Source organism: Amyelois transitella, chromosome 4 (genome assembly GCF_032362555.1).
Source record: "Amyelois transitella isolate CPQ chromosome 4, ilAmyTran1.1, whole genome shotgun sequence".
NCBI lineage: Eukaryota > Metazoa > Arthropoda > Insecta > Lepidoptera > Pyralidae > Amyelois > Amyelois transitella.
Window position 1 is genome coordinate 3,989,573 of NC_083507.1, and position 16,625 is coordinate 4,006,197.

Sequence of the window (16,625 nt, forward strand, 5' to 3'; positions counted from 1 at the left end):
TGAAAAAAAAAGGCTGTCTGCTTGTGTGTTTGTTTACACTCTAATCTCTGAAACTACTGAACGGATCTGAATGAAACTTTTTTGTTTTATAGCTCTAATGCCTCGCCAACATAGGATATAATTTATTTTGTAATCTGGAAAAGCTGATGACGAACCATAACAGCCCAGCTTAACTATAGGAAATATATAATAAAATTAGACAGCTACACCTTTTCAGTCAATATAGCGTGAGTTGATTATGAAAAAAGCAGATAGCCGACCGGAAAACTTGCTTCAAATCTCATACGGGCATATATGCGATCAAAGAAAGACAAAGACGTCTATATAAGCATTTATCATAAAATATCGTCTGGCTGAGTTGATCAACACGATGTCTCGAAAAAGCTTCGACGCTACCTTAATTTGTATAATTTGTCCCGTATATGTTCATTTATTGATCTCTCCGAAAATGAAGCATGATGTATGCACATTTATAAACATTACATCCAACTTATACCACCAGTAACTACCTCGTGTATGACAACTTTGTGTGAATAGAAACTGATAGTGTTAGTTACATAATGTTATCTGATTGCGCCGAGAAGTTCAGCACAACACCATGGTGTGCAATATTTACTTTAACGCCACCTACAAAATAAAAAGACACAGATTTAGTTCTAACGATCGATTTCCTTTGAAACTCATTCACCTTAGATGATTCTCTTGATAAAATGAAGTGTATATCTACAAAATAGAAAATATCGTTTTATTTTATTAAAGAGAGAGATAATGCACATTGTGATGTGACATCCACCTCCCATATAGTATGTAATTAATTAAGTTTCTACGAATTGAATTTTATGAATAATTACATTAATTGCACAAAAAAGCAATAACGGTCCTGATAGTGTGCTTACGTAGTAGTACTTACTGTAACTTGAAATAAAAAATAAATATAAGCGTTACAGTTGAGTTACCGGAGAAGCAGTATGAGAGTATGTATATTACTAGTTATGTCAAATCGTGTAGGTAATGGATACAATTCAGAAAATAAAATTACATTTAAAACTTTGGCACAACCCTGATGCCAATCTGGTCAGTATGTATTGTGAAGGTCAAATCCACTACCATGATTTAATTTAATTTCAGTCCGGGGAGTACGAAGTCTTGTTTTCAAGTAATAATCATCGCATAAATAATATGGTAGAATAATTTCTTAAAGAAAATCATGACTTTCCTCAGTTTCTTTAGTTAACATGTATATTCTTTTAGGCTATAAGCAAAATGAGACTATATCTTAATCACAATTCTATCATACAGCCATCCAGTGAAAATGGGCTCCGTTTATATTTGCTCCATAGTTACGGAATAAGTCCTGTCTTTTCTTACAGAGTTTCAGATCAGCGAAGTGCTAAGTAATTAACAAATAATTTCAACAACAATCAAAATTTAATTTAACAGCAAACACAGCTTAAGCTGACTTTATGAAGAGTGAGTTCTGCATTGTCGTTAGTGCAAGCGCACACGTCCCTTGCGCACGCTTCCCATAGAAATTGGGTTATCTTGATGGATCGTCGCGGGTTGCCTCACGTCCACGATCCCGGCCGCTGATAACGTGCCGCGAGGAAATAGCAGGTGCCGATCCTTCCTTCAACCCAAGTCAGGCTTTAAAATGTTGAGCTTGTGTTAAAAGATTGATGAATTTCGATGAAGAGAGGTGAAGGAGTTTTTTACATTCATAGATGATTATAAATCATGGTTAAGAACGTGAACAAAGGAGATATGTACTTATATTAAGGTTCACGACCTGAGTTCATGCAGTGTCTCTCTTCTCCCATTGCTAGTTTATCTGAGCATCATAACGTACCAAGGTAACTGCGAGGACTTGATGCTTGCTTGGTTAATGGGAAAATTATTGAACAAACAAGCCAATGCAAAAACTGCAGTTTATCAATGTAAAGAACTAAATTTTTGAAAACTTTAAAAGTACTTACACTTGTCATGTTTGTCATACGAGTATGTACAGAAAATCACGCCTTTTTCCTAGTGGGGTAGGTAGAGAATTGCCACGATCCCTGCATACTTGTTTTACTTCATCCACAATCATAACTGAACGTATATATATATTGAAATTCTCGGGAGTCAAATATATTCAAAATAATATAAGCTTTTATTTCTAAAGTATACATTGAATATTGATAAAATTGAGAGTATATACTAGGGTTATAATTAATTATAACTATAAGCGGGAAGAGAATGAGCTGGTATAATGACATAGTAATATTTTCTTTGGTACCAGACCTACGTAAAAGTAAAAATAAAGGAAGCAAAAATAAAATGATCTTACTATAATAAAACGACTATGACAATATGATATGAACTTAGCTCTTCAAGTTAACCTTTAGGATTGTTTGGACGGTGCAAAGTCGTCGCCCTATATTCGGTCCGCGTTCTGGCAAACTGCCCAAAAATAATTAGTCATCTTTCGGTGCGTCGCTAATCTTTGGTCTCCTACGACTCAACTAGCGCATTTTTTCTTAGAACGAAATATAGGTTTGGCAGTGTAAAAATAAACGAGTTTACCTGTAAAAAGATATCGGAGTAACTTTTAGCTAGCACGTAAATGTGACAAATACATTAAAACATAAAATAAGTAATTTGTACATATGAAAGGTTAATATGTCAGTCAGTCGAATAATCGGTGTCCTCTTTCATATGTACCTGACTGACATATCAACGAGAGAAAAGATTAGAATTTAATTTAGCATGTAGTTTCCATAAGTAGCCTAGGAGTATAAGAATATATATTAATATATATATCTATATAGAAAGAAAAGCAATATAAGAGATTTTTTTTCAAAATTCTCGGGAGAACGGAAAACAATATTATGGCAGCGGAACTGTGCTTACTATCTTATATAAACTGTGCTTATTAAATACCTTTACATATAAGCATGAGGGTCCGTTTCAATATTGTTGGAAGTTAAATAAGGATATGCTTTTATCAAAAGCAGAAAGGTACAATACAATAGTCATTTTTTAATGAATTAATGAAGTGCAAATAAATAGAACCAATAAATCATTGATTGAATGAATGTTAAAATTTAATTTTGATAAAATACTTAAATTTGGAAATATTATTAGATAAAATTTAATTACACTTAGTACTATGCAATTATTTCTTTATTTTTTTAAAACGACTTTGCTGTATATTAAATCCACGATTCATACTTGTGCCCTCTACCGAAGCTGTCGCGAAACAGTCATAGTATTGCCGCTCGACGACAGATGGCGTTGTCCTATTTCGTGAAGTATTTCATCATAATCCACCATGTTAAATAAATCATTATTTTTTAAATGATTTAGTAAAAATAATACACTTCTAATAAATTCAGTGAAATAAATATTCAAGAACTCTTATTTATAGTAGAATGTTAAATAAAGTCATAAGCTTAATTCTGCCATTTAATCAAACAATTTTTTTTTGTACGATGACTTACTTACAAGAAATAAATATTTTATAAGTCGAATTAAAATGACTAAAATATCAAAATAAATGAATAACATGTAGCAAAGACTAAATAGCGTCGTAGCATAATACTAGTATTCGTAGCAGAGTGCTACGAAATTCGTAGATACCGACACTTCAAACGCTGTAGCATTTAAGTAAGTAAGCAAGCTAAGTTAAGTTGTAATAAAAAATCACTAATATGTCAATAATTACATGTTAATTAATATTATTATAATGTAGTGTAACATGTCATTTTAGTATTATTTTAAAAGATTATTGACACTTAAATTACTTTCAATTTATCAAATTGAGAAATTTTTATACTTAATCCCAAATTACAATACTTTTTTGATATTTTAATAAGAAAGTAAAAAATAATGGTTCAATAATATTAGTTCTGTAATTGGTCGAGTCATATATTTTTATTCAGTCACAGTTAAGAATGCCATCAACTACTTATCCACATAATACGCTTTTAAGACACGGTGAATCGAAATTTGGTTTAAGATAAAAAAGAAAATTAATCAAACTACAAATCTTATACAAAACTTATTCGATGAACTCGGTGCTCCATTCAACACTTACATTCCACCGTTTTATTAATAAGATTATAAAAAGAAAAAACATCGAACGCGAATCAAAACATATCGTAGTATAAAATACCACCCTCTTCCCCAGACCATAGTTGAAGTTCACGTAAATATTATATCTGTGTGCAGTTAGTGCATACAAGAGAGCTAGGCACACTAGCGCCGGTGTGGCCGCACCAGATTTGTTGGGATAGGTCTAGACTATACACCATTATGTGTAGATATCTATGGTATGGTAGATAGCAGATTTATCGATTAATCGAAAGCAACAACTTTGGTGTCGGTTCTGTAGAATGCGTATTCTTAAGAATTGTACAGAGGTAAAAACTAATTTTGCCATCACTGACTGAGATTTAAATTAATGTGTGCCATAAAATACATAGAAAGGTCACCAGCCAGTTTGGTGCATTTGTCATTAGACGTTGGTAGAAAGATGGAATGGTATTTTTTTCTTTATCTTAAATCAATAGAGTAATAAAACAATTAACATTCCTCGTCATGCAGGTCAAATAAGAAAGGAAGAACATATTATTTCGAGATAGTTTCTTCTTCATATCAAAAACTGAAAATAATAAGCAAATACGTTTTTTAGAATAGCATTAATTGTATTTAGTTTATTTGAATTAATTTGGAAATAAATAATTCCAATAACACTTATTATTTTTCTAATAGCTTATTAAGTACACATGACTACGCCTTTAGATTTACGCCTCTATCAAATGAATTTATTAAAATTACTTGCAGAAAATTAAATATTGAAAAAAGTACTTATTTACTGATGTAGGCCGTGGGTAGGGAGAAATTGAACTTATTATTTTCACAAAACAGTGCATATAAGTGTAGGTATATAATTCACATAAACCAATAGAGTTATGTTGTAGCCTTTTTATCCTGCAATGTATTTATTAACTCGACAATGTATCAGATAATACAACAAGAGTCACGAACAACAAAGTGTCCTCCACCCTCATCAGCACACAAATTGGTGCATCCATCCCAAACATATAAATAATATTCCGACAATCGCAAAATATAATATTATACGTAGAGCGTGCTGTGGCACTAACACATGTATTTTACTGTGGCTGTCGTCTATACGTTACGTCAGTGTGAGTGGGCGTCCTATCTAGACGTGCTGAAATTCTAGATGTCTAGATGTGGAGGTGCATCGATGCAGTGTTGCCGTAGGTCCTGGGGGGTAGGTCGGGCACATCCCACCCCCCGCTTGCATGCAATCAAGCTCTGTGAAGCGTAATACCCGTTCTGCTGTTTGTTTTGTATTATAATTAGTTTTTGTTATCAAAACAGATTTGCCATTAATAGACTGGGGTATCGAGTTATAGGTGGACGTATTTGCAATTAATTTGAAATTCATTTAGTGTTAAAATGTATTGTTATGTGTCCATTATTCAAAGCAGGCATTTAGGAGAACAAAATAAATTTTATACCTAATCAATACTAAAACGACGACGTGTTGCATCTTAAGCCCTAACCAATTTGCATATTCTTGGTGGAAAGACTAGTATATTTTGCCTTACTTTGCTTGCAATGAAAGAATAAGCTTTAATTGCTTAGTTCATTCAAACTATTAAAAGAAATAAATGATTCCTCAATACATCAAAGTGTAGACATATTAAAATACAGTCAATGACATTATAATTAATCTTTAAAAAAGGTTGTATAGGATTCATATTTTATTTTATTTACAAAGGAAGATCAACAGCTTCAGGAAATATTTAATAGTAAATAAATGGAGTTAAAACAAAGCCACTTACAGGTCCTCGCCGATAAAATTGAGCCCTTTGAGATGGTAGTATTAATAAAGTAGAACGCCATAAGTTCCATAAACAGAATTATTAAACGACTTAAATTAGGGTCCTACCAAAAAATACATTTAAAATAGAATTGATACTGTACAGATAGACCATATAAGACAGATATATTGCTTATATGCTTAATTATTGACGGCGACGCCGCGTTAGTATGCTGGCCTCTGAATCACAAGATATGGACCCTGTCAGGTCACAATAAAAAGCATCTCTTTCTGATTAGGCCCAGGTCATGAATAAGTATATCACAATGTTAAATATCCCGCCTCTTTTAAAACCGTGAAATCGAACTACTCCCTTAACATGTAAATCTACTTTGAATCTGCACGATTGTGATTAACCGTTAAATATACTCGTATGTCTGAAAATTATTTGGTGATCTAGATATACGAAAACAAAAAATCATACAATATACAGAATAAACTACAGTAATCGACGTCATTGTAAGGGAAGGCGTAGGAAAAAGCACTAAAGGGTCGGAAAGATTTTTCTTCTCGTTGACTCCATTACGCTTTCTATGCACCTCTGTTTCGGTCTTTCTCTATATGTAAAATCCGTGACTTTTGGTATCTAGTGCTTTTCCTCTCGACCTCGAATGATTCCTAGGTCCGTATGAACAAAATTTAACAATGCTACGTTTGGTAGACCTCTTTCTGCTAGGGCTCTACTCGGCTGTAGAGCGGTAAGAAGGTCTGATTAACTCCACTCATGACGCTGATCATTAAGAGGGATTTTAAATGTTGGTATTTTGTTTAATTTAGTCAAAAACCTCCACCAAAAGGCTTGGAGTGGTCTTATTACGTCCCTAGGATTACGAATTGAATTTATGATATTATCAGGCAATTGGATATACCATAATAAAGTCTTACATCAGTGTTTATTTACCAATACGTATGTTGCTGGAGGTCATCGACCCCGGCTCCCGGTCGTTCAATTTCGGCTTTGTCCGCATACAAGAGTGGGACAACTTTATATAAAATTGCAGGGGTGTGAGAGGTCCCGATAGAGGGTAGAGACCTTGAGCTGGCAAAATCAAGGGTAAGGTTGTGCGCGTGTGTGCGTAGAAGGCGTACCTGTGTGCATCGGGAGCTATAGCTACCATTATTTTAGTGTGTGTTTATCGAATAAAACCCGTTCTTATAGAAATACGCAAGCATCTACATGCATTACGTATGGAAGTGGGAGGACTTCTTAAGGTGAATCGTGAGATCTTTTATCAAGAGACGTTTTATTTAGTAAAATAAATATGTGTTTTAGAAACCCGGCATCAACCCTACCCTTTAAATAACCTGAGCATGTAATAGTAAAGTACGTACCTACCTACCTACATGGTTATTTTATGATGTTATTGACGGTTGTTCAATTGCGTATTTCCTTGATAGGAGCCTATGGGCCCTCTCAAGAACCTAAATCATGACCAAGAAGAGTTAGATATTACAAATCGACTCTTACTTCTCTCCCTTAACTACACGGCTCTAGTAACAGCAAATAGGTACCTAACTTAGTATGAATTGTGGAATGAGATTAATTTGCCTAAATGGGCAGGTTTCCTCTCGAAGTTTTCCCGTCATAGAATCTACTTACACTTAATATAGATATAGGCTTAGGTATGTCCGTACATTTATATACAAGTTCTGTAACACCAGTTTTTATAATAAAAACAAAATGCTTTCTTAGCGGTACTACTTAAGCGTAAGAACGTACTCGTAAATAACAGCAACTGTGACTTAATTAAGTGATCGAGCCGCGAAGCCGCTATAAAAATAAAAACGCATGTCAACAAGTAACAACCACGACCACGTGCTCTACCCAAAATAGATGAACACGCACACGCGCGCACGCACGCACGCACACACGCACGCTTCACACCACGCGGCCGCAATGCCCGCGGAAAAATCAATATTTTGAGCAAAACTACTTCCCTTAACGCGCCTGTGTGCGTTAGCGACCTCCACCCTGCCAGTCTCCAATAGCCTCATACGAGATTAAGGACTCAAACTGAATCACACCTTATCTGTTACGGTACAAAGTGTTATTTCCCCTATTAAGAACGGGGGTAGTTAAAGCGTAAGGGCACGAAGAGGTAGTGCCATCCCGCTCCAATCAATCGGATGGCCCGGTCGCACGGCCGCGTGGCGCCGGCCGACGACCCCGGAGCGGTCGTTACCCTGCGACAGTTGCACCCTGCTACCCCGTACCAGTGAACGCACCCTTGTTCTTGCCGAATCTTGGACCCGCGCCTCGCCGCCGCTGACATTGACTCAACGCGCGGTTCAATGACCTTCCTTAGCACTTCCTTTTCCGGTGCGCTCTACCGAAATACTAACATAGTGCTCTTATCGCAAACTTGCTATAAATTTCCTGAAAATTGATGTTAACTAGCTTTATAGCAAAACAATATTAATAAATATTTACGAATATAAATTTAATGATGATAATAAGTGTAGTTGCTCTTTACCAACGAGCAAAGAAAATATGAGATAACTACCGAAATTACACAATATATATTCAAAACAAACCCTATGTGTGGTGCGGAATGTATATTGACGATAATTACAATGAATGCGATGTATGTATGTATGTATGTAATGCGATGTAGTAGGCATATATCAGTGACTCGCATGTATATTTTATTAACAGGCACACCGTAGCATGCCGTATTCAAAATTAAAATTGTTCATCATGAATAACTCAATTTCATAATGATATATATTTTTTCCAATTTACCATAGTGGACCTTATAATGAGCTAGAAGGAAACTCGTCTAAGATTAAGGGATTATTCACACTTTTTCCTATTTTCGTGATAAGTTCGACTGGTATGTAACTGAAATGAACTAAATCAGTCGGCCTCTGTGGCTCAGCGGTAGTACGCTTGTCTGTGACAACAGAGGTCCCGGGTTCGAATCTCGGCCAGGGCATGATGAGAAAAGAACTTTTTCTGATTGGCCTGGGTCTTGGATGTTTATCTATATAAGTATTTATTATAAAATATAGTATCGTTGAGTTAGTATCTCGTAACACAAGTTTCGAACTTACTTCAAGGCTAACTCAATCAGTGTAATTTGTCCCGTATATATTTATTTATTTATTTAAATGTATTATGATTTTCACAATCTTCAGTTTTATAACTATTGCGTATCTTTAAATAAGGTAAGCTTTATTTTCCCTTTTGGTTATCACAGAACAACAAAAATAAAATCATAATGTAATAGAATCGGTCGTAAAACAATCAAATATTTGAAAATGATAATAAGATTTATTTTCAAACATTTGGATCACATTTTCACAACTACGACATAGTTATTGATTTTCTTCGATTTCAAGATTTGTCTATTACCTCAAATCCTACTGAAATCATACTTTTTTCCAGGATGAAACGCTTAGTCTTTATGCCAATACGCTATTTCCCAATGGTTAAAGTAGACAAGCAATCAAGCACCTTTACCATTTCAAATATTATAGTATGAAATTCATAGCATACTTCTCTTAATAAAATCAAACATCAACAAACCAAAACGGAACGGTGAATGAATGAGAATGAATGGGCGTGCGTGTGGGCACTGGGCAGTAAATATGGCGCTAATGCAATCGAGATGAGAGTGCGACACAAATCACTGCACTCATGTGAATTAGGCGTAAAGCCATTACTGGAATCAAATGATTAAAAGCATTGGCTAATTTGAAAAGAGTAAGAGGAATTGGCGCTTTGGAGCGACAGGAAAAATCTACACTTGATAATTATAATATTATATATTTGTTTCTTTTATAACTATGTACTTACTATTTTACTATTTACTGTGTAAATTTATATGCAATAAAGATATTACAAACAAACAAACAAACCTCTCCAAACTGCACTTAACTAAATTTGCACGAATATGATTTCTTATTCATAAGAATTATTTTTATAATATACATATACATGTTCACGACCTAAAATAGTGCAACGTCAAAGTGGCAAAAAAAAATCGGAAGTGTAAGACAAAAGTAAAATCAAATTCTGTGCACAGATTTGTTTTTTGTTTGAACATCGACTAGGTTCACAAAAAACATAGTAGTTAGCTCTCCCACAATCATATTTATGATCAAACTAGCATGTAGTACAAACACCCCAACTAATATTATAAATGCGAATCTTATACATTGGTACAGGTATACCTATTTATAAGATTATATTTACCATGGATGGTTTTTGGAAAAACACATGAAGTACTCGTATAATCCGAAACGCTGAAATTAAAATGGTGACTAAGTGAACATTCGGGATGTTTACGTATCTTTTTATTTGAGATTATTTTTGATGCAACTCGACGAAAGTGGGATTAATATAAAGTGGATATGGTCTTTCATCAGGCCATTGCATCTCAAAGCCGTAAATAAAAAATACTATAAATATGACAATCTCAGAACTGCAACTCCTTTTATGTTCAAGATAGAATATGATGGATCAAAAATTTTACAAAATACAAACTAAATTTTGAGAAACAGCCAAAAAGGGAAAGGAAAATTGATCTTGAAACAATAACAGCTTAAATATTTATTATACCCACACTATACAATGAATAATGATAAAAATATCTGAAAATTACTTTCGTGATCACTTGTGTTGATGTTGATGTTCTGAAATGTCACTGAAAATGTTTTCTAAGATAAATAAATTAAAATTAACGTATTACTACTAGAGTAGCAAGGTCCTGATAGGAGATAAATACAATTTCACTTTGAGAACTCGGTTTCTTTACGAAATATGTCAAAATAAATTTGTCAAGACTTGGGACACATCCGCCGCTCCATTTTAAAATTAATTGCCTTAAAATTTGGTACGATAAATCACATCCCGGAGACGAGCAGGCGGAAAATGGACAGATCCGACGACGGTCTTGTTTTAGTTTAATTTTGATTTCTGGTCATCCAGTAGGTTTGTAAACTAACTTCGTGCCTAACTGTCTTACTGTTAAGATCCAGAGGATTCGTAAATGAGTTGAGTTGATCTCGCCCATTAATACTTCAGATTTGACTAAAAGTTTTTTACGTTAACGGAGACATCATCTATAAGTAGTAAATGTTTTATGTAATAAGTTAGTAGCTACCGCGTCCGTGTATTATGTTAACATCGTAGAGGCAGTGCCTTGCCGATATTATCTACCGTCTGCATACAAGACTTCCTGAAAAGCCCGCAAGAGATAAGTTCGCATCGTACAGTTAAAGTCACGATGTAAGGCAATGGTAATGTTGTCTTCTGAACTATGAAAATGAATAAAAACGCTGGTTATGAATACAAAATTTGAACCTTTAGAAACCTTTGAAGTGAAAACCTTTTGCTTTAACTCAAGCTACAACATTTGCTTTATTATTTTCAGTTTTGATAAAATAAATAGGTAATCTATGCATAAAAGTCCTTCCTATCCTACTCATGAGTATATTGCAAAGAATAAACCGGGAGGGTAACTTAAATGCACATCACCTAAAAAAAATTGTTTGATATAACTACAAGACGTGTATCACTCGAAGATGATATCTTCAATATGATTAGTCTGACGTCAAATACATAACATAAAGTAGACGAGGCGATAGTAAATAAGCGCATCGCGAGATGCACCGGGCTAGATTCAGCAACAGCTGTGGATTCAGCCGAAGCGGTCGGGGTCAATGCCCACTCGTATTTTCAACATGTGCCTGGCGTTTTCCGCGTTCCTTTGGAAAGCGTTCGCTTGTCATTCCTTCGGGAACAGTCGGCAATCTTCGGGTAGAATTTTTGTGTGCGATCCCCAGATAATAGACGCATAGCATTGCATACCTACAGCACTACTTAAAGAAAATTATTCTAATGCCTGTGCGATAATTTCAAACACACACGAAGTTGAGAGAAGAGTATATAAAGAACTTTATTTGAAAAAAAAAACATATAGTTAAGTACCTAATCATGTTAGTTGACTTACGACACCACACAGTTCTTTGCGCGTTCGATTCCAGACCACTTCATGGTGGAAAATTATATTTTTTGATTAGGCCAGGATTTTTTGAATTGATTTTCTTTTGGCTGAGATCTTACTTACTTTATTAATTTAATATTATGTATCTAATAAAAACTTTATTAATTTAATATTATGTATCTTTAAGTTAAAATTTAAGTTCTATCTGTAAGTTCCATTATAACATAAGAAAACATTTTTGCGGACTAACTTTTTTAAAAATATTCGTGATTGAACATGACGCTAGTTTTTTTAAATGCTTTTATTTTAACTTCGGTCATGCCTCGGAACACCGGATACTTATGAGTTGGTACTCATTCGCTATCAGTTCATTAAACAATGTTATCGATATCCGGAACTAGTATAATGACCATATAATGAGTCAAGGGCAATGATTCTCATTTGTGATCAAAATGGTTCTAAATCTTGTTTCTAAATCTTCATCCGGTAACAGTTCCAGTGCTCTCACGGTGAGGAAAAACATCGTGAGAAATCCTAACTATTCAGGTAACTGAATCCCTTACGCATTACGTTTGCGCATTTTAGCCGGGCACCTTAACCGTTCGATCATAGGCGTTCTCATGTACACCGACGCTCTCATTTAATTTTCAAATTGAATAATTATTAAGAGTACTTTATCCTCTTTATTTAATAATTATAACCTACGCTAACGTATTCAAAACAACTCGAATTATGATGATCAGAATAGAGCCGCCAGGTATTCTATAAGGAAGGCTACAACATCTGATTTTATTTGAATAATGCAATATTAAAATGTTCATAAATGTATCTGTCGGCTTTTCCAGTATAAGCTTGGATAAATTTTTTGATAATAGAATATTAATGTGTTGTTCCATTACTATAAAAAATTCGGGGAATCCTGCTATTCAAAAAAATTTATATATGTAACAAACTTAATAAAAATAACTGTTGCTTTTACAAAACAAAACTAATACTCGTATCAAAGTGCCTTCAAAATGTAGCAGGGATCAGGGTTGTTTAAACTGATAAGGCGGTCTTCAAATAAATCCATACTAAAATTATAATATCAATAGTTTGTTTGGTTGTTACCTTGTCACAGTATAACATCTGCATGAAATTTTGTACAAAAAGCGTGGAGTACGGAGTAGGACATAGGGTACCCTTCATCCCGCTAAAAACTACAGTTCCGCGGGATTTGCGAGAAACCTGTTGAACATTTTACGTGCATATAGTTTAAATAAATAAATAAATAAACCTGTGTTCTGCCTTCGCAGGTGGCGGTAAATTCGCGCCGGCGAAGCTGTGGGTAAAAGCTAGTCTTTATATAAATGGTAGCAAGCGCAGCGTGTTTTTTTCTACGACCTTGTGTTATAGGGTGGTACTCGAAAGCAGACATAAAAAATAAAAAGTTTTTGTCGGAGATTAAATTTGTTCAAAATTATTTGTTTAAGATAAACTGAAGTGATCATCACATAGCTGCGAATATGCTACCCTGTAGGAATAGTGAAGGTATGAAAGTATACGAGTTACTTTCATAAAGGATTATTAATAGGGAAAAAGGCGTTTGTCGAAAAATCATGAATCATACCGATATGAGATTCCCGAAGTCTCTACCTATTTTGGCAGAAATGTAATGACGAATCTACTAAGTGAATACACTAAATGATAGTTTTGCATGAAGATAGTTTTAAACCTTGGTAGAACTAAATCAGGACAGGGTGATGTCACCAGAGTATCCAATGTCATGGCCGTAATGAACTTGCAGAGCTGTTGTTTGATAACATAATCTGAGATATTATTGTTGCTACAATAATATTATGTCTCTGCTTCCTCAGAGTCACACATACTTTAAGTCTGTTGAAGATATGTAAGATCGTACGATAAATTGTTTATGATGGTCTTTTATTTCACATTAGAAATATGAATAGGTATGTAGCGAGTCAAAAAATTTATTGCAATATATTATGATGTAATGGGTTATTTTAGATGAATCTGTGTTGATAAATTTAGACATTGTGTAAGGTTAAATATAAGAGACAAGCAGATATCCTTTCATTGTTTAGAATTTGTTAATACCATTGAAACTAACTTTGCTTACGAAAAATAGAGAAGTGTGAAAAATTTAGTACCTGGCCTCTGAAGCTAAGAGTTATAAAGAATACAGATTAGTAACAAACATAAAATTAAAAACGTACCTGAAAATCTCTTACACTTGAAAGGGCGGCGAAGAAAAATAACTGCAAATCACGTCGCAGTAGTAACTGTACAATGATCATGTCGGGTGTGTTGGTTGCATGTTGCATTCGCACAGATGCACTGCTTATGGTTTCGTAACTGATGGCTCGGTATGCATGAGTCATGGCCGGCCAAGTTCATTGTCGCCCGTCCGAACTTGAACCCGCTCAAGGTAAAGTAGCGCCACGCTGATAGATATGCGATACAATGATCAAACTATATCTTGATCATAAAACTACGATCTATTTAAACACATGAAAAGACTACAGAAAATTAAATATATTATATGATTGAGATTTTTCAATTTGTATGGAATCTAAGCATTATCTTATGTTACACAATTCATTTAATTTGTAGCTTATTCCTTTTGAAGGTAAAATTTGTAGTTGGTGTACTTTAATAATGGGACTGTAATTTTTTGTACTCGTAGAATCCGAATGTTGAGAACTGAGTTTATTTAATGTCAACCAAAATGTTTATAATTCAATCAAAGTGAAAAAAAATTCTGCTTACATAAAATAAGTTTTGTAGCACTTCACTAACACAACCACACACTTTCATCACAAAACATCCCAATTTTTGCACATAAATAGGACATAATAAATCTAAGGTAAACTTCGCGTGCATAATACAACTTCGTTTTTATTGTAGTGCGGCCTAACAAGTGTTATTATTATTGAGATAGGAAACACAAAAGGCACATTTAACGCAGATAACTTTTTGCTAGATCTTAGTGAAAATTAAATATCACAGGACAACCTCAACCTTCTTCTGCCACTTACATCGCTTTTGCTGTGATGCGACCTAATGAGTGTTATTGATAAGACCGGTAAACACAAACGGCACAATGGGCGCTGTACACACAGCGACGTGACAATGACTCCTGGACCTCATCCATATCTACACATGTAGCGATAAACGACCAATCACTTTATTGTTTACACGCTAATGAGAAAATGCGACGATGTTATGAAATGTTTATAGCGCGTACACAGTTGACAACTGAGGAGGTATTATGATCATGACAAAAATACATAACTTTTTTGTAACATTATCTGGAGGCCTGTAGAGGATATGCCCTTGAGGTATCGCCACAGTTTCCACCATTAAAAAAACAAACAAATATTTAACAGATTTAAAATTTTTGCGTTGCATTAGCAGCAGTTGCTCGGTGACCACAAATCGTGGTAATATGATTCGAAATCACGTTTAATTACACAATTTTTTTAGTGTTGATTTTATATGGATGCATGCACCAAATCAGTAGCCCCGTAGACAAAACTGAATCCTCTTAACTTTTTTTCAAAATAAAACGTGGGTTACCCAGAAATAAATGAAATTTATGTGCTATTTCAATTAAAAACTAACACGTGCGACGGTTGCCGTCTGGGGTAACAATCGGCATGGTGATATCACCACTGACGTTACCTAAATTCCGAACCTAATAAACACACTGGTACCAATGTCAAGTCAACGACCTGTGGCCATGACAGTTCAGGGTTGGCATGATTCAATGATATTTATACAAATTATATTATGGAAATATTACCTATTTCTATTTGATCTATTAAATTTAACATAGCAAAAGGCAACAAACCATTAACTAAAAGAAGCAGGAAATCGAAGTATAAATATATTTATCCAAATAAATAATGCTGAATAATATTTATTTCTATCACATATTTTTCGTTTAAATATATTTGTAGAAAAATTATAATATTCTCAACCCTGGTTCGTGTCTATTTCGATCAAATACACTCATTTACGATATGCAACTTTGTAAATAAAATAGCATTCTATTGAATTCTCTTTTAGAACATATGAACAATGAATTTTATTGTATAAACTCAACAATCATAAGTAGACGACGCATATTTTAAATCGTAGTTGATCGTAGAGCATTGAACTGAGGAGTGTATGTTTGTATTTAAATTTCGACATAACATGAACAGATAGGTATATTCTGTACATTATTATGGACTGTCTCTATCAACAATATAATTTTGCTATGTTTGCTGAGCTCGATAACTCAATGGCTCGTATCGCTTAGGTGGAAAATTTTTAGGGTATATTCTTGCCAGACTAAAAAAAATCCTCATTTATTTCCTTTCCCAGGGCCAATTTAGGATATCTCTTATTGCGTAAGAAACCAACAGTTTATACCTATATTTAGATTGCCCTGAAAACGTAAAATTCTTAACTTTGCCGAATCCTCAGAAGCACGCAAACTTATAGGTTTTACAGTTTACTTTTCCTAATTTTTAATTTATTGCGTTCCATTCACATGTATCAGGTTAAGTTAGTGGCTTTACTAGGATCAGTGAAAAGGTGACAATAAACAAGAATTCATTCAACACGTGAATTCTGAAATCAAAACTATTGGCAGCACTGTAAATATAGCTTTCTTCCATCAACCCATATGCAAATAAAGATAAAAAATTATGCAGGGGACCATGTACGATAAAATGATAAAAGTAACAATAATGGCCCTTTGTATGCTTATTGATAGTCCTTACGATAGGTAG